Source organism: Chiloscyllium plagiosum, unplaced genomic scaffold, assembly GCF_037043375.1.
Source record: "Chiloscyllium plagiosum isolate Xiang-an unplaced genomic scaffold, Cpla_swu_hap1 HiC_scaffold_40, whole genome shotgun sequence".
Taxonomy (NCBI): domain Eukaryota; kingdom Metazoa; phylum Chordata; class Chondrichthyes; order Orectolobiformes; family Hemiscylliidae; genus Chiloscyllium; species Chiloscyllium plagiosum.
Genome location: NW_028270178.1, coordinates 27850671 through 27870789, shown reverse-complemented (window position 1 = coordinate 27870789; position 20119 = coordinate 27850671). Strand labels below are relative to the sequence as shown.

The following is a 20119-nucleotide window of genomic DNA, read 5'->3' as shown; positions in this document are numbered from 1 at the left end:
GGAAAGACAGTATGAGCTTGCGTGAGAGAAATAATGATTGTGTGCATGAAAGGAAGTGTGTGTATGTGCATAGGAGAGAAGAAGAGTGTGTGTGCACAATAGAAGGGGAGTGTTGCAAGAGAGTGAGCATGCCCAAGAGAGAGAGTCAGTGTGTGCGTGCATGAGTGTGTGGGATATAGGTAAAGTAGTGTTACTTCTGCAATCATATTTACTTATGCAAGGTAAATGAACTCATAGCAGTGTATAATTGTTTCAGCCAAGAGCTGAGTCAACAAGAATGAAAACTAAGTGAAGGAAATACATAATTGTTTTTGTATTAGCTAAAATGTACATGCAAGAATGAAATGTACCTGCAACAATGGTAAATGTTACAGACAAATAGATAAGGTCCTGTGAGGGGAGGGGGTTAAGCTAGATATGCCTGTACAAACAGTAGTTATAAGCATCTATTTCCTGCTTCTGCAAAAACAAGAACAAACCACAATCAAGACATCATGAGGTCATAAGGTCAAAACAAGTGAGGGAGGATATACCTAACAATGGACTGCAGCAGGATGTGGCCAAACGGCCTTGTGAGGCCAGAATAAGCATTTTGTCGGAGACAAGGCCGGATAAGGCAAGAGGTAAACAAGAGTAATGGGCACTGGTCTTAGGTGGGAGATGTAAGCAGGGAAGGAGCAATGGGATGAAAGAATAGGAACCAAATTACATAAATGTTGTGTACTAGTTGAATTCAGTGTGTGTGTGTCCTGCCTTGTGGACAGTGGACACCACATCCTCTTGCAAGAGTGAAATAAATGACACTACTGATTCAGATCTTGTCTTGGACTGAAATTATTGACGTGAGTGAGCATGTTTGTGAGTGTAGGTATGTGTTACAGTGTGTAAGAGACTTTGCCAGTGTGTGTGAGTGAGAGAAGGCGAAGGTGTGCGTGACAGAGAGAGAGAGAGTGTGTGTGTGTGTATGTGTGTGTGAGAGAGCATGTGTGTATGTGCGAGAGAAGAAAAGACAGTATGAGCTTGCGTGAGAGAAATAATGATTGTGTGCATGAAAGGAAGTGTGTGTGCATAGAAGTGTGTGTGCACAATAGAAAGGGAGTGTTGCAAGAGAGTGAGCATGCCCAAGAGAGAGTCAGTGTGTGTGCATGAATGTGAGAGAGTATGTTTGTGAGTGTAGGTATGTGTTAGAGTGTGTGAGAGAAGGCGAAGGTATGTGTGACAGAGAGAGAAAGCGAAGGTATGTGTGACAGAGAGAGACAGAGAGACAGAGACAGAGAGACAGAGAGAATGCCTGTGTTTGAATGAGAGTGAGACCATGCCTCTGTGTTGTGTGTGTGAGTAAGAGAGAAAGAGAGACCATGCCTCTGTGTGCACATGTGAGAGAGACAGAGAGAGATAGAGACTGCGCCTGTGTGTGTGTGCGCACGTGTGTATGTGAGAGAGAGATCATGCTTCTGTGTCTGTATGTGAAAGAGAAAGACAAAGTCCATGTCTGTATGTGAGTGAATGAGACTATGCCTGTGTGTGTGTGTGTGTGTGTGAGTGAGTGAGAGAAAGAGACCATGCCTCTGTGTGTGCGTGTGCGAGAGAGAGAGGGAGATCATGCCTCTGTGTGGGAGAGACGGAGACCATGCCTCTGTGTGTGTGTGTGTGTGTCTGTGAGAGAGAGCGAGAAACACACCATGTCTGTGTGTGTTTGTGTGCAAGAGTGTGTGTGTGAGAGATAGAGAAAGACCAAGCCTCTGTGTGTGTGACAGAGAGACCATGCCTGTGTGTGTGTGTGTGCGTGCGCATGCATGTGAGAGAGAGAAACCACGCCTCTGTATGTATGTATATGCGCGAGAGGAAGACCATGCCTGTGTGTATGTGTGCACGCGTGAGACAGAGACACTGCCTGTGTGTGTGTGAGAAAGAGACCATGCCTGTGTGTGCGTGCATGTGAGAAACCATGCATGTGTGTGAGAGAGACCATGCCTGTGTGTGTGTGTGCGCGCATGAGTGAGAGAGAGAGAATGTGTGTGTATGTGTATATATATATATATATATATATATATATATACACGTATGAGAAAGAGAATGAATGACTGTGTGTGTCTGTGAGCGTCCATCTGGCTGCACAGTTTCAGCGCCAATGCTGTCACTCCATAACATGACTCGATGGAAACCACGTGTTTATATCCCTGCCCCAGTAATGATCCACAAACCATACACAGTCCCTCAGTTTCATTCGCTCATTCTCTCACGCGTGTAGACACACACTCTTGCACTCCACATTCAGTCCTTCACAAACACACACCCTCGCGTGCCATATTCAGTCCTCACACACACACACACACCCACGCACGCCACATTCAGTCCTTCACACACACACACCCTCTCATGCCACATTCAGTCCTTTACACGCACATACACTCTCACATACGCCCATGCAGACGTCCACACTGACGTGCACACGCTTGCACGCAGTCACTCTCAAATGCACATTCAAACAATTCCACACAGACTATCACAATCTCATACACACACTCTCTCTCACACATGCACTCCCATATACTCTCAGTCACACACACTCACATTCACCAACTCACATACTCTTACACTCACACACACAGACGTGGTCTCACTCTCCCTCTTTCAGACAGACACACACGTGCACACACACACACACACACACACACACAGGCATGATCTCATTCTCTCACACATCAACCCCTGATGAAGGTGTGAGAAACAAAAGCTCACTCACTTTAATAATTTCAGTCCGAGACAAATATCTGAATCCGCCATTTATTTATACACCTATAGGTGGGTGCTTTGTCTCATTACCAGGTAAGGCAATGATAAAATGCACAGTATATCCCAAAAAACCCTTGCAATTTATACTGTTTTTTCTCATATGTTTTCCTTATTCCATTGTCTGTTCCCTGCTTCGCTTACGTCACAGATTTCCTTAAGACTTATCCCACAACTTCTGTTTATCCTGTCTTGTCCGTGACAAACTCTTATCTCTGAGTCCCATAAGGGTGTTTGACGTCAGTCTATTGTAGATTATTGATTAGGCATATATTTTCTTCTATCAGCATCTATTTCCATCCAGAGGCCACTTTGACCTCTTTAATTAGGGTTTGTTCCTGTGTCTCTGTGCAAGCGGGGAAAACAGATGTTTTCCTGTTTGCCCACACATCCACCATTGTTCTGTATTCACGTCTCATGCTAACATATCCTTTCTTTTTGCTGAATATGTATTTTCTCATTCCTGTTCTGTATCAGAATTTATACTTGCAGAAATAACATTAATTCATTTATATCCCACAATTTCCCCTTTTTCTTTTCATTACTATCTGTTATCTTCTGCATTTTCGTCTCTTTTTTTTAAACATTGTTCCCAAAATTCGCAAGCATCATTTCAGAGATTTCATCTATCTTAGTCTCACTCATCTCCTTATTATTTAGTTGATAAAGTTCCTCTGTCTGATTCCCCTCAGGGGCATTAGTTTCACCAAGGCTGTTTCAATCAGCCTCTGGGTGATCCCTCATATACAGGGTATGACACAACAGCCAATGGCCACCAATACCCCGACTACTACTATCAGGGAAGTAAGGATAGAAACCACCACCCCCGTCCATTTTCCAAACCAGGATTCAAGCCACCCTGTGAGAGATGTGTCTACTCCTGAATTCTCAGCCAGTTCCTCTGCTAAGGTAGTCAATCCCCGTAAGGCCCGAGTAATTGAACCATCAGGCGCAGTGTTATTAGGAATAAAGGTACAACAGCTTCCTCCTAACATCACACATACATCCCCTTTCTCTGCTAAAATCATATCAAGGGCTATTCTATTTTCCCATGCCATCCTACTCGTCGCATCAAGCTGTTCTGATATTCCTTTAACCGCCTCTCTTGTATAATTTATAAATCGCTGTTGATAATAGAAAATGTAATTTATCCAGTCTACATTTTTATTAATTGTTGCCCACCAAAAGAGAGCTGACTCAAAGCCTGCTGCAATCTGGTTACGAGCTTTGAATTCAGGTACTACCCTAGGGACTCCTACCGAATCGAGATAAATCCTGTCATCGAAAGAAGTATCTAACAGTAATCTCTTACCCCTTCCCTTTTTCCCTACTATCTTTTCCTTCTTAAATGCCAAGGTAAATGGAATTGCCAATTGTACAATTGCGCATATCCCTTTCCAATCCGGAGGTAGGGTGGGTCTCAATATTTTTCCTCCACAGTACCACCACAGATCCGCTCTGGGAATCTTTAATGCTGAGTAGTTCCCTCCCTTCTCCGTTTCGGTAACATTCTTAATCTCTGTACATAATTTCAGCTCCCCCAAATGTCTCGACCGACTCGTACCTCGCCTGTGCACACATGACGTGTGATTTCCAACTGCGGCGGAAAATGTGGGGGGACCTTTTGCATCTTTCTCCTCCAAGGGAGGGAACATCAGAGATAGGGAGGCACAATTCCTATCATTCCATGCAGTCTCATCCTGATACAGGGCTATCATACATTTCATGCCCTTCCTGTCTCGCTTCCACCCGAGCGGAAAGGGAACCACCTGGGCCACTGGCCTACCGGAGGCACATGCATAGCAATTGCTTTTGTTCAGACCTTTTACAGTCTCCTTTACCCATTCAACCCAGGCATTTGCATCCCCGTACCCAGTCTCTATCTAGATGGTCTGTTTCAAATCCTTTACCTCTATAATTTTTACTACTTTAGGATCATCGGGAGGGGTGAAAGGTTGTATCTCATTACCCAGTAATTCTACCCGTTCTCCCTGTCCTATGCTAATTCGAAAACAACAGCCCACAAACTCCTTCCCATTTGCTTTCATTTCAATCCCAAATGTTTCATTTAATTGTACCTTATAAGTGCCACCTCCCAAAACTGCTTCGTGCCATGTGGTTTTCCTTATCGTTAAATATATGGGGTTACACTCTTTATCGGGACAATCGCGTGCTGGTCGGAAGGGGGCCCGGTGTATTGTGACAAGACCATTATACGAGGTACCATCCCGAGGCCATCCCCATAGGACTTAAGATGTATCTCTGAGTTGCGGTATTGTCTCTGATTAGCTACATTCCCACAATTTACTAAGCTACATACATTAGTGTCTATTACTTGTGGATTATCAGACTCAGGAACCATTAATAATACATATGAAAATGATATGTGACAAAATCCCAATACCAAGAGGGCTAGCATCATAACTCTAAGCATTCCCAGTATTCTGATCATTATGCTAAAACACAAAAAGGCTTAATATACAATCTTACAGAAATAATCCCGCGCTCGTGTCGCCACTGTATAGTCAATTACTCAAAGTCTCTTTAGTCTGAGTTTCAGCGGGTCTTGCGTTGATTCGGCTGTCCAGACTTCTTCCTCAACTGGAGGGTCCACTGACCCTTTGATCCGAGTATAATGAGTCCAGCCTTTCTCCGCCGTCCTTATTGCCGTTTCGGTAGTCAAAAGAGCCTGATACGGCCCTTCCCAGTCTGGCTGCAGCTTAGTCTCTGTCCATGATTTTATTAAGACCCAATCTCCTGGCCGGATGGGATGAACAGCAAATTCAAGGGGCGGAATCTGTGCCAATAGACCCTGTTTTCTGAGGAAAGATAAAGAGGAGGACAAGCCCAGTATATACTTCTTTAAAAACAAATCTTTAGTTTCGGGAATTGGCAATTCTCCCTGCGTTCCCAGATAAGGTAATTCAAATAAAATTTCATAGGGGGATAGTCCCAAATCTTTCCTCCGCCAAGGGACAAGCCCAAAAGGCATCCTTTAAATGTATCACACTAAACCATCTGTAATCATGAGGGATCTTACTTAATAACATGTAGGGGTTTGGCACCACTGGGTGCCTGATCTGTACTATTCGATTTAATGTTCTCAAATCCTGCACCAATCGATAAGTTCCATCAGATTTCCACACTGGTAGAATTGGGGTATTATAAGGAGACATACATGGTTCCAATAGTCCATCTCTAATCAGTCCCTCAATTACTGGCTGCAGTCCTCGTTTACCTTCTATGGAAATAGGATATTGTCGTTCACAGATAACGTCTCCTTTTCGTTTTAAATTTATTGTAAGGGGAGGGATCTGTAGTTTTCCACGATTCCCTTCTCTAGCCCATACAATAGGGTCTATCTTTCTCTCTGCATCCTCTGTCAACATCGCCAGTTGTACAACTAATTCTTTTTCCTGAACTCCAATCTCCAGTCCTAAAAGGATAATTAGGTCTCTCCCCAGTAAGTTACTTCCTATATCAAGGATATACAGCAGTTCCCCTGTGATCCTATCCTTAGGATCTTCTATCATCATAGGTTCAAATACTGGAACAGTAAATCCTTCCCCTTTTACCCCGAAACAATAATTGACCGTGTTAACATTTCTACTTTCTTTGTTTTAAAATTCAGCAATGACCGTGCTGCCCCCGTATCTACTAGGAAGACTACCTCCTCCCTACACGGTCCCACCTTCAAGTTTATCAAGGGTTCCTGGTGGGCCCCCGAGGGCAGGAACCCCTGACACCCCTATTCTTCATCATAATTCATAAGCGGAATTGCCTTTTCTTCCCTTTGTAGATCAGGACACTCCCGCTTAAAATGCCCTATCTTTCCACAATAATAGCATCCTGCCTGTAGCGACTTCCATCTCTGCCCCCGTCGCTCAAACCCTCTATCAAATGTTCCCCCTTGTCCTCTCCCTCTTCCTCTCTGTCCTACATGCTGCCTCCTGCCGCTCCGGTTGCCCACTATTGGTTCCATTCTCCCCTTAATTAACGTTCTCCCCGTGTCTGCGTGGGTTTCCTCCGGGTGCTCCGGTTTCCTCCCACAGTCCAAAAGATGTGCAGGGTCAGGTGAATTGGCCATGCTAAATTGCCCGTAGTGTTAGGTAGGTGGAAATGTAGGGGTATGGGTGGGTTTCGCTTCCGCGGGTCGGTGTGGACTTGTTGGGCCGAAGGGCCTGTTTCTACACTGTAATGTAATCTAATCTAAATGCATGTAATCTTAATTACCCCATCAACCGTAGCTACCATCATTTTCACCTTCTGTTTTTGTCTCTCATCCTCCCTTTTTACAAACACTTTCTGTGCCTCTCTCAACAATTCATCTAATGGTTTTTCGCTCCATCCTTCTATCTTCTGTATCTTTCTCTGTATAGCTGGCCATGCTCTTGTCACAAAATGTCATTTCACAAGACCCTGTGCCACTGGGTCCTCAGGGTTCATTCCAGAGTATTTCCGCATTGAGTCCCTTAATCGTTGCAAGAAAGCTGAGGGAGTCTCATCTTTCTCCTGTCTAATTTCAAAGGCTTTAATCAAATTCTGTGACTTCGGAACTGCCTCTCTTATTCCTTTTAGAATCAGGTCTTTCAATTCCCTCATTTCTTCTCTATGCTCCGGGTTTTGGTTTTCCCACTGGGGGTCTCTGAGGGGAAACTTCACCTCTCCCTGTCCAGCATCCCCACCTCCAATCGGGTGTTCCCTGTCCCATATTTTAATGGCAGCTCCTCATATAAGTCCCCTTTCCTCCCCAGTAAATAGTATATTCAAAATAGACATTAATTCAGCCCAGGTATACAGACTGGGCCCCAAAAATTGATCAATTTGTTCAGACAATCCGACCGGATCCTCAACCAGGACCTTCATTTCCTTTTTAAATGTTCTGACCTCCCCACTGGTGACGGGGGCACCTACAAACCCAATCTCTTTGTCCCCTATGGGTACCTCCCAAAGGGGATAAATCGTTACGTTTTTCCCCTTTTTCTTTTTTTTTAAAGAAATATTGCAATATTTCTAGCTCCCCATAACTTCAAACACCAATTCATCAATTCATGCTTGACTAACCTTCAAAGCCTGTTCCTAACTTATAAATATATTTATATATATTTACGTTCATTTCTTCAGTATTTAATAGTCAAAATGCAAAATGCATACAGTTCCCAATTTTGCAATTCACTGTAATTACCCAGTTTTAGTCCTTTAATTTAGATCCAAAATTAGTTTTCTTAAATAGTCCTGACCAATCATTGCTCAATTACAATACTTTCGGTCGTAAAATAATCAGAGCTTGCCTTAAAAGAATTTGTCTACTCAAGTTTTTTTTAAAAAAAAACTTCTAATGCATGAACAATGGCTAAATCCAAGGTCACAGATATTAACCATAGAATTTTGCTTTTACCACAATCTAATGTTGAACTGAAACTTCAACTGTCCTCCATAAATCGCTGTTATGTAAAGATAAAAGAGATTAGTTAGAAACTGATAGTAAGGCAGTCATGATCTGTAAAAAGAACAGGAGTTATCATTCCTTTTTTTTTTAATCTCAATAGAATCCTTAACCTTAAAAGAAATCATGTTAAGTTTCCATAACAAAATCAGATTCAAAACAGTCCTGGAACACAAGCTCCAGGGAATAAAACACAAACATTCAATCACCAACAAACAAATGTTCACTCAAACCAAATCACAAAGGGTTAAACTTCCTACCAGCTGTACAGCTCTTTACATTCTCTCTCTCTCTCTCTCTCTCTCTCTCGCACATGGACATATAAACTCAGATATTCACAAATCCAGTCTTCGTCCGATCTGTACTTTGGCCAGAAGACAGCGGGACGAAGAATGGAGTCCTTAGTCCATACAAAGCAACAATATTTAATCATCTTTCTCCCTTGTACAAGTATTATTTTGCCAATTTCCACAACATCCTGCCCAAAGGACTTTCCGGAGGAATGTTGTAAGGGACCCCGCCTCCATTTCCATTGCCGTTTCCTTACTTTGTTTCCCCGGAGGCTTTTTCCTTACCCAAAGCGCAATCCATATTGAGTTCCTTCGTTAGTCCCTTATTAACTACTAAAACTCAATCCCGGCCACCAAGGTATTACTTAAAAGTCAATTTTCTTACCTTGGTCTGTGCACAGAATTGCCTGGCCCCTTTTATCACCGTATCTTCTATCGAGCTCCTATCACTGTCTGATTCAGATGTCTCTCTTTTAGGATTCACATCAGTCACCCAAGGGAGCAGACCAAACCGGGACACGAGACCGTTCCTCAATGGGGAACGGGACGCGTCTTCCCAGTGTCCAAGGCCAGCCACTCCCCCTGGTGATGGAAGAAAATCACGGACACGAGCCCCCAATTCTGAGAAACAAAAGCTCACTCACTTTAATAATTTCAGTCCGAGACAAATATCTGAATCCGCCATTTATTTATACACCTATAGGTGGGTGCTTTGTCTCATTACCAGGTAAGGCAATGACAAAATGCACAGTATATCCCAAAAAACCCTTGCAATTTATACTGTTTTTTCCCATATGTTTTCCTTATTCCATTGTCTGTTCCCTGCTTCGCTTACGTCACAGATTTCCTTAAGACTTATCCCACAACTTCTGTTTATCCTGTCTTGTCCGTGACAAACTCTTATCTCTGAGTCCCATAAGGGTGTTTGACGTCAGTCTATTGTAGATTATTGATTAGGCATATATTTTCTTCTATCAGCATCTATTTCCATCCAGAGGCCACTTTGACCTCTTTAATTAGGGTTTGTTCCTGTGTCTCTGTGCAAGCGGGGAAAACAGATGTTTTCCTGTTTGCCCACACATCCACCATTGTTCTGTATTCACGTCTCATGCTAACATATCCTTTCTTTTTGCTGAATATGTATTTTCTCATTCCTGTTCTGTATCAGAATTTATGCTTGCAGAAATAACATTAATTCATTTATATCCCACAAAGGAGCAGCACTCCAAAAGTTAGTGCTTCCAACTAAACCTGTTGGACTATAACCTGGTGTTGTGAGATTTTTAACTTTGCACACAGGCATGGGCTCACTCTCTCTCTCTCTTTCTCTCACACACAGTCACGGTCTCACTCTCTCTCACACACTGAGATATTTCTGTGATGATACTTGAGTTCACTGACTCTCCCCGAAGACAAAACCAGTTCACAGTCCCCATGTCCTGTATGAGTATGCGTTTGTGTCCGTCCATGTCCGAGTATGTGCGTGCACGTGGCGGGGATGGGGGATGCACAGAGGAAGAAATGTCAGTATTGAGGGGCAGGCAAGTGATCTATGATTTAAATCCCAAACTCTGCCGATATTTCTGAGAAGTGGAAAGGAAATAAAAGATTAAAAATCAAGTTAGAAATGACTGCATATAGAGCAGGGCAAGGAGAGACAGGGACAGAGGGGCAGAGACAGACAGGCCAAAGAGAGACACACAGGGACAGAGTGAGAGCTAGAGCGAGAGTGAGACAGGGATAGCGAGAGTTAGAGTCTGGGAATCTCACATACAGCAGAAAAATCCCAAGAGATCCGCAGCAAATGTCCCCCTCTCTATTCCCAGCCTTGTGTGTGGCTCAGGGTGTCTTCCTACAGTTAGGCTCTGAGACACTAGTGCGGGAGTAATATTTAATATTTTCAAACTGTATCGACATGGCTTCAAAAAAAAGTTGAACCAACTGGGAATGGTAATGCTTTGCTGTCCCAGAATTAACATCTCAGTGGACAGTAAGATCCAACAAGGCTCCTGTCCTGTAAATTGACATCTCAATCACACAGCCCTCCCCAGGAAGCAAACTGACAGACGGTGCAATGTGTCAGAGAATACAGGGGTGGAGTCCACAAAACCCAAACCCAGAATAAACGTTGACAAGAAATTGGTCAGATTCATTCTCAAACCTTGTTCTCTGTCTTACTGAGAGCGAGCAGCTCTCCCTCTCTGGTTGAGAGAGAGAGTATCTGTATTTGTGTGCATGTGTTTCATAATGTTGCCAGCCTTTGGTTAATTGCTTTATGATTTTTTTGTATTTTGATGCTGCTGTGATGTTATGAAATGCATTTGGGATAGGGATGGGGAAAGGGTGGTAGGGTTGTGCTGTTACCTGGGATCTTGCTGTGTAATTTGGCATCAAACTGCTCTTGCTCCCCCAGCCATCCCACCTCATCTTTTCTCTCCTTTATCCCAAGGAACTTTTATTTGGAAAGCTGTGAAGTGAAGATCCAGGAAAGCCTTGGACAAGAACAACCTCCAGAGGGGGAGCACAGGCCTAAGGCCTGCTGGCCAGACTGCAGCCCGTGGGGCCCAGGTGAGTGGTGGTCTGTTTATTCCCCCGATGTTTCATCTCCTCTGGGGGCGGGGTGGGGTGTGGAAGCCAAGTTTGTCAGGGCCTCTGGTTAACTGCGCCCTGTCAGATTGTAGCCCTGTTGTTTTAAAACAGGTTTGAAGCCTGGGGTTAAAGTAACCGGGGCTTTGGGATTGTGACACAAACAGGTTAACGCCCAGGATCTGGCCAAAAATATCTGGCCGTCCAGAAAGAATTATCACACTGTCAGAGGAATGTAGCTCATAGAGAGGGCAGGATGGAAGAATTCGCCAGGGAGAGAAAGAGGGTGAGAGAAAGAGGGTGAGAGAAAGAGGGTGAGAGAAAGAGGGTGAGAGAAAGAGGGTGAGAGAAAGAGGGTGAGAGAAAGAAGTGAAAAATGGAGAGAGCAGGAGAAACAGAAGGAAAGAGAGAGAGAGGGAGAGGCATTGTGAGACTGTGAAATACCTGTAATGTTCGATTCTGGAGTGACAGGACATAATTAAACTGAACCAGCATCACAGAGGGAAATAAAAATGACCAGATTATGAAGCTACTGCAGTATTGTCATATGTGGGATCTTGCTGTGCGTCAATCGCCACAGTGCCATTGTTGCAGGCTTACACATTTCGAAAAGTTTTTCAACATGAAAACTCAACTCATTGCCCCACATGTTTGTGTTCGGATGTTGCTGACAGATTGTCTGCCTCACAGAGGGGAAAACCCGGGATCTTTCTGTGCTTTCTCTCTATAAAAGATTTTCTTGCTGTACCTTTCAAATAGAGCTGCTCGTTTCCTCCTAAAGGGATCTTTCCGGCCACTTGAGGATTTGAAAAGAGAGAGTTTGGGACCAGGAAACCTTTGAAGAAGAGCTTTCTCCAGATGGGGACCTGGTCCTGAGGCCTGTTTGACAGGCTGCACCCTTTGGGGCCCCGGTGAGTTTTGTCTGTGTATTACCCTGAGGTTTCATCTCCTCTCTCTGGGGAAGGAGCTGGCTTCTAATGGGACCTCTGGTTAATGGGGTCCTGTCGGATTGCGGTCCTGTCATTTTCAAAACAAGTTTGAAGCCAGGGGCTAAAGTAACTGGGGGCTTGGGATTTGACACAAAACACATCAATGCCCAGCGAGAATCTGACAGACAGAGGACTCCCCAAGGAGGGAATTAAAACCTTTAAATGAGAAACTCTCTCCAAAGACCCATTCTAATGTCAGACTAATGTGAGATGTGCATAGGCCAGGGTGATAAAATGAGAGAAATGCAGAAATAAGATGCAGGCTAGCCATTTCAATTCAATTCACTGAGTATCTGGGAAAGGGGGGGATCTATCTCTGCCTTTCCCCCTCTGTCCCCTTTATGAACCCTCTTCATTTTCTTTTGTTGAGTTTTCAAACAAATAAAAATTGGACAGAGGGAGAGAGACAGAGGGAGAGAAAAAGCGAGCGATAGAGTGACCCACAGTCAGAAACTGAATTGTGCAAGTACTAGAATTATTAGGATCTTGCGGTGTGAAAGTTACATGGAGAGGTTGTGCTTGTGGAGAGGGTGTTGCTAGCGTTGGGGGCCTGGGTGTTCTTGCTTGGGGCAAAGAAGAGGAAATAACCTAGGGTCCCACACCCTGCCTCTGGGATCTTGCTGTGGCCCCTCGGCCTGTGGGTCACCGCTTATACATCAGAGCAGCCTGTGTACAGGGCCCGGGCTCTGTTTGCTGATGGCCTGACAGTGGTTGGGGTGTATCATCCCCTTTCTCCAGCACAGACCACCCCCCAACCTTCCTTCCTCCAGAATGTCATATTGACGTGGCTAATGTCTACAGGACAGGGAGATAGGAACACACTAAATGGGAGGGAGGGAGGAGAGGACATTTCAATCAGAATGGAGGGGGTTTGACAGAGAGGGGAAGAGAGAGTGAAAAGGAACTGGTGAGGGCGTGTGCGGAGAGAGGAGACAGAGGGGGCGTGGGAGAGACAGATCGATTCTCGGGGGGGGGGGGGGGGGGAGAGATTACAGTGTACAGGATTAAATCAGTGAGAGAAAGAGATATCAGAAATGGAGAGAGAGCAAGACGGGAACAGAAAGAACGAGATGTCAGAGATGGAGAGAGAGCAAAGCGGGGACAGGGAAAGAGGGGGTTAGGGAGATGTCAGAAATGCAGAGCAAGTGAGAGGGTCAACAGAGAGAGAGGGCACGAGAGATATCAGAAATGGAGAGCGCGTGAGAAGGACAACAGAGAGAGCGCGAGAGCGAGGGAAAAGAAAGGAGGAAGTGTTTGGAATTTAGGTTTCATACCACTGTTATCCTGGAGACAGAGTCAAACCCTTAACCAGCATCAGATTAGATTAGATTAGATTAGATTATTTACAGTGTGGAAACAGGCCCTTCGACCCAACAAGTCCACACCATCCCGCCGAAGCGCAACCCACCCATACCCCTACATTTACCCCTTACCTAACACTACGGGCAATTTAGCATGGCCAATTCACCTGACCTGCACATCTTTGGACTGTGAGAGGAAACCGGAGCACCCAGAGGAAACCCACGCAGACACAGGGAGAACGTGCAAACTCCACACAGTCAGTCGCCTGAGGCGGGAATTGAACCCGGGTCTCTGGCGCTGTGAGGCAGCAGTGCTAACCACTGTGCCACCGTGCCGCCCACTGTGACACACAGTGACACACATGATTGTCTGTCATCACAGTGCTGCTTGTGGGATTTTGAAGTGTGTGTTTATTAATATTTCTACCTCTGGTCAACTGCTGTATGGTGATCACTTTGTATTCAAAGTTGCTGTGATGTTATGCAATGCAATAATTAAACTGAACCAGTATCACTGGTCAAGTGTGAGATTATGGAAGGCAGAGCGCAGTGGGATCTTGCTACGCTTTTGGTGCTACCACTGAATTTTATTTGAAATCAATTTGTATTTCTTTGTCGGTTTCCTCCCCACCACCGCCGCCAAACCCTGAAGTGGGGATTGGATCCGGGAGCTGAAACTTGGGACGGTGCAGGGACAGAGAATCAAATCCATTCTGCTGTGAGGAATCATCAGACAAGAGCCAGAACCAGACAGAGCGAGAGAATAATCAGAAACTGTCCTGTCTCCCTGTCTTTCATTTACACACTCTCGGAGAAAAGAGTTGTGGCGTTCAGTCTGTTTCTCTGGGATTTTTACCACAAGGGGCGAGTCCTGGGCTGGGAGAGGATAAAGGGGTAAACAGATGGCAAGGGAGCTGCTGCACAGTCCGATCCCACAGATGTGACAGACTCCCTCACCCACTACAGTTCCCATCTCGACCTCCGTGTACCCAATTCTCTGTCTGTTCCACAACTTTCCTTCAATCCCCATCCTTCCCATCTCTGCCCTGTTCACATTTCCCTGTAGATTCCCTTCCTACAACTCTCTGGATCCTCCCTCTTTCCTAGAACTGTTGGAATTGTTCACTCTTCCCCCACCTTTCTCTGTCTCTGTCAGCCCTGTGGGATCTTGCTGTTCCTGCCTGAGCCCACGTTACCTGCCTAATAGCATCACCCCGCGCGCTCCCCCCACCCGCTTCACTAGCTGTCTGTTGTATCTCTCTGGCTGCCCTTTGTCATTTTCTCGATGTTTTCTTTGTCTCTCCCAGTGAGTTCTCTCTCTATTCCTCTGTCCTCCTGTGTCACCCCCCTTGCCTCACCAGAGTGTTTTATTCTCTCTCTCTCTCTCTCTCTCTCTCTGTCCTGTTCTCTTTTCTCTGGGTTTTACACTCTCTTGTTTGTACTTTGATTGTGTCCCTGAGAGTCTATGTCCCTCTTTCATTGCCTAGGATCTTTCTGTCCATTGTCGTCTTTTTCTGGGTGTTTTTCTCTCTCTCTTTCCCTGGTTTCACACTCTGCCTTTCCCCCTGTTTCTTTAAGCAGTTTTCTCTCTTCCTACCTCTGTCTCTGTCTCTGTGTCTGTCTGTCCCTCACCTCGTTCTTTTCTCTGCCTCCTTCCTAGATCTATACCCCCTCCCTCCCTGTCCTGCTGTTCCTGTTCCTGGGGTAGGGTGCTGCACATGCTGTTAACACACTGGGATCTTACTGTTTCCTGTGTCTCCCATCGTCCAAACAGTGGGTGGGGGTGAGGGAGATAAAGCCCCTTTCTCACTGAGCCGAGGGTGGGGAGCAGTGCAGGAGGCGGTCTGGGATCTTGCTATGCATGAGACAGTCACACAGCTAGTCAGTGCACTACTCTGAGGCCCCCACCCCCTTCAGCTCAGGAGCTAGGGCTCTGAGGGGGGATTGAGGGCGGTATATTGTACACAATGGAGGCACAGAGGGGGTTTTAATATCCAGTATGGGGGTGCAGGGAGAAATGGCAGTGGGGCAGCTTGAGGGAGGGGCAATCAGTCCAGGACAAAGGTGGGGGGGGGGGAAATGTTTGGAGGAAAGTGCAGAGGTGGGTGGGTACAAAAAATCTAGGGGTGGGCAAAAATGCAGGGGCAGGAAAATAGGGCTGAGGTCAGGGGGCGGAAAGTTGCTTTATTGTGGCAAGCCCAAAAATGTTGTTAGCGACACTTTTTTTTGGAAAGAATCAAATTTATATTCCATACTCCTTCGGAATTTATGTCCAAATTTTCATTTTAATTGCATAACTTGGGTTAACTCTCCTTTATCTGGTTTCGTTGAAGAGATTTTGTTCTGGCACAATAATCCATGAAAACAGATAACAAATGCCAGGTGTTGAGGTAATTGTTAAGTACAGATACCAGTCGATGAAATCCTTCCTCTGCGATATTACATTCCTCTAAATTTAGTTCATTTATTTTATCACAGAGTCCAATGACATGGGACAACACTGCACAGTCAATATGGGTCAATTTCAGTCGAATAAATGTAAATGTTTCTGTAGGCCTCACTATGCTTCTACTCTGACCCTCGAACAGGTAGTGGAACGTGTTCAGGATTTTCCTTTTACAAATTTCACTCCTTTCACATCCAATTTGTTCTTTAATCTTCTCCTTCACCCAGTTAATCACTTGACGGATTGTCTGCTTATCAAGTAGACCCAGGAACTCCTCCAAGGGCTCAGCTGCCTGTCAGGAGGTGAGACCATCAATAAAACTGAGAAGTATCTCAAATCGCCCATCATCCTTACTGTGGGCTTCACTGAGGAGCTTCTTAATGCCCAGAGACTGGAATCAGGAATTGTGTGCGTCCAACTACAAACTCTTGGATGGTGAGATGTGGGAATGTGTAAACCACATCCTGGACAGAATCATCTCCAAAAAATTCCATCAGGAGCGCTGATAAGAACTGCGAAGCATGCAGGTTGTATTGGATCAAATCTCCATTTCTAAACACAATATTCTTCTCAGACACACCAGTGAAAGAAATCTCATCAAGCTTCAGGAACAGATCACAGGGGTCTCCGATCTCCCAGCCATGGTTTTTCAGAATGTTGTAAATATGGTAGGAATATAGTTGGGTGATGGTCTTGGGAACTTGCTGCTATTTCCTTTCTCTGTGTGAAGAAGGGACCCAGTGAGAGACTGAGGATCCAACACTATGAAGGATTGTAGCACATGGTGTACAGGATCTTGTTCGCCTCCACGTGTTTGAAAACAGCTGTTGCCACAACCTGATCCTCGAAAAACCTGCTGAAATATTCCTTCTGCTCATTCTCAACAAAGCCCAGGATTTCAGCCCAGACGCTGAGCTCAGTCTTTTCCAATAAATACAATGCAATGGGACAGCTGATCACTAGCACTGAATATCGAGGGAGCAGCTTGTGCTGGATTAAACTGTACACAATGTCAGATACATTACACCAGCACTCAGGATCAGTGCACATGAACTTCACTGTCAGAAATACTGTCCTTGAATTCATCCAAACCATCAAATATGAAGAGCAAACCCTCTGGGTTCTTCCTGAGTTCTCCCAGAACACTCCCAAAATAAGGATACTGATCCAATACCAGATTCCTCAGGTTTATCTGACAGTTGAAAATGTTCAAATCCTGGAATTTAAAACTGAATACAAATTGGAACTCTGGGTATATTTTCCCAGTGGCCCAGTCATAAATCATTTTTATACCACTGTTCATTTTCCAATTCCCGGGACTCCACTCACCACTGCTGAGCTTCCAGTGTTAGATTTCCGAGGAGAAAAATTGCGACAGAACAGTTGATCAGCTTGGATCTTTTCCACTTCTCTCCAGAGATGTTTTTCGCCACTGTTCATGGTCTCGGCCTCTTGCTATCAGTTCATGTTCTACAAGTTTCTGATCTCGAACAGTGGAAATAACTGTTAGCTCAGTGTATTGAACAACCAGACCCAGACGGAAAATCTTCACCTTCTCCTTTATTAGAACAGTGTTCACTCGCAGTGTTTCAGTTTGGACACGGAGCGTTTCCTTGCGTTTCTGTTGAGTTTCTTCAATTAGAGCAGAGTTAATGATTTAATAAAATCATTTAAGGTTTCATTCACATTTTCAATACAGGTGCATGTCAAAATTTTCTTAAATGTTTGAAATTGAACAATGACTGAACAATATTTCTTTGACTCAATACTTATTGAAAATGGGTTACTTTGTTTCAAAGTCAGTTAATGAAGTAGCAGATGCTAATCTTTAACCCATTACTGGATTTATTGACACACTGCAAGATTACAAATGTCTGCTTCCTTCCAAACACTCAGTATCCCGAAAGTCTCATTGTACATCTTCGGATTTCTTTCTAAGGGTGGGTTCATCCCACACTGCTACAAGCTTCAGCAATGGATAGAAGAAGGGCTCATGCCCGAAACGTTGATTCTCCTGCTCCTTGGATGCTGCCTGGCCTGATGCGCTTTTCCAGCAACACATTTTCAGCTCTGATCTCCAGCATCTGCAGTCCTCACTTTCTCCCAGCAATGGATAGGACAACAAGACAGGTCCCAAACAGACTGCATTGGGAATGAGGATCTAAATTAAGACCGAAAGGAATTAAAAGGTTAATGATTAACCTGCTTAGCCACGCTATGAATGCAGTCCGTTTGGTCCTCATGATCTGGCGTGGAACTTTTTGCTCAAGAGACAGGGCACACTAAAGTTAAGCAATAAAATAGACAATTCATCAAATGATCAATGCCTTAAAGAGACACTGTAGCAAAAATAAATCTTGAAAGCAAATTTAACAAGATTAATTTGAAATGTTGTTTTGAGGGATGATGATGTGCTCTAACGGTTGCAGAAGGCCTCAAGTGTATTGGAGAACATTTCCCAATCTGTCTCCAGCATCACCGGGTATAGATGGAAGCAGGAAACAGGGGTAAGACCCTCTCAACTGCCCACTGTCTGGACCTATTAATGGGCACCATGGGCAGGCTTAAGAGCAAGCTAAAAAGGAGATCCTTTGAACTGTCTGCCTTGCAGTGACCAAATGTCAGGAGTGTGGGTCTAAAGTGAAAGCAAAACTTGAGGAGTGATCCCCTAAGATACTGAAGCACTGTCAACATATACATGTGCAACTCTGGCCTAAGATATCAACGTTTCCCATTATAAATTCTTTTCATAGGAATGTTCAACAGTAGCATCCTAATTTCCTAGAAGACTTATTGACTTATTTGAGTATTCCAAAGGTCAGTTAAGAATCAACCAAACTGGTTCTGCAGGTTTGGAATCCCATATATACCAAAACAAGTGAGAATCAAATTTCCTTTCATAAAGGATGGGTGACCAATGGATTTTTTAAAATGACAATTAATGATTGTTTCACAATCGTTACCAAACACTTAATTTCAGATTTATTCATGGAACTTTAAGATCAGAATCTGATTCCTGAAGAAGGGCTTATGCCTAAAATGTTGATTCTCCTGCTCCTCGGATGCTGCCTGGCCTGCTGGGTTTTTACAGCACCACACTCTGGACTCTGATCTCCAGCATCTGCAATCCTCACTTTCTACAAGTCAGGAGTGTGATGGAATACTCCCCACTTGCCTGATTGGGTGCAGCTGCAACAACACTCAAGAAGCTTGACACCATCCAGGGCAAAGCAGCTTCTGCTTGATTGGCACCACATCCACAAGCATCTACTCCCTGCCGCCACCAGCCCAGCTCTCCCCGCAGTGACGCTCACTAGCAGCAGTGTATATTATCTACAACATGCACTGCAGAAATTCACCAAAGACTCTCAGACAGCACTTTCCAAACCCAGGACTACTTTGTTCTAGAAGGACAAGGCCAGCAAAGACGTGGGAACACCATCCCCTACAAGTTCCCCTCCAAGCCACTCACCATCTTGAGTTGGAAATATATTGCCGTTCCTACTGTTGCTCAGTCAGAATCCTGGAATTCCCTCCCTAAAGGCATTGTGGGTCAACCCACAGCACATGGACTGCAGCGGTTCAAGAAGGCAGCTCACCCCCATCTTCTCAAGGGGCAAATAGGGATAGGCAATAAATATTGGATGCAGCCAGCAACACCCACATCCCACAAATGAATTTTAGAAAGTTCAAAATTACGGACAACTTTGACAGGGTAGGGAATGCCCTACCTGAGAGAGTGGTGGAGGTGAATTCCATTGGAGGTTTCAAAACAGAGCTGAATATATATATTCGAAAGGGGTTAATTTAGAGGATTACAAACATAGAGCTGGAGTAGGGGACTGCTGGGTAGCTCTTTCAGGAGTCAGTACAGATGCAATGGGCTGAATGGCCTGTAACAATCAATGATTTTATGATTTCCTTGATGACTTTACATTAGATTCAAAAGTTATTTAAATTTAAACAAACCAGCCCTGTCCCAAAATGCTCCCCCCCCCCAAAAGTGTATCCACTCACAACTGATCAGCCATGCATGTTGAAGGGAATACTCTGGAATATGTTGAGCACCTCCTATTTCCTGCATTATTGCTCTACCTCCTGATGTTTTGAATTTGTAGAAATTTACCAGCCTGAACCTTGACCATAATCAGCAACTGATTCAAAGATAACTTGGCAGCACCTTCTCTCAAAAGAGCACCATGGGTGAGGAGATCCAACACCAGATCATTTACTCCAGCCCAGCCTTCTATAAACTACAGCAAAGTCAG

The 20119-nt window shown here is 44.6% G+C and overlaps 1 long non-coding RNA gene and 1 pseudogene across 1 annotated transcript; both read right to left on the bottom strand.

Annotated features, from left to right (window-relative positions):
• Window positions 1–2773: 2773 nt before the first annotated feature.
• On the bottom strand, window positions 2774–9736 carry LOC148138424 (uncharacterized). The gene is made up of 2 exons (XR_015754001.1): window positions 8915–9736; window positions 2774–5612 (listed from the first exon to the last, which is right to left on the bottom strand). It is a non-coding gene; the product is annotated as an uncharacterized LOC148138424 (long non-coding RNA).
• Window positions 9737–15602: 5866 nt separating this feature from the next.
• LOC148138423 (NACHT, LRR and PYD domains-containing protein 3-like) lies at window positions 15603–17508 on the bottom strand (annotated as a pseudogene).
• Window positions 17509–20119: the final 2611 nt, after the last annotated feature.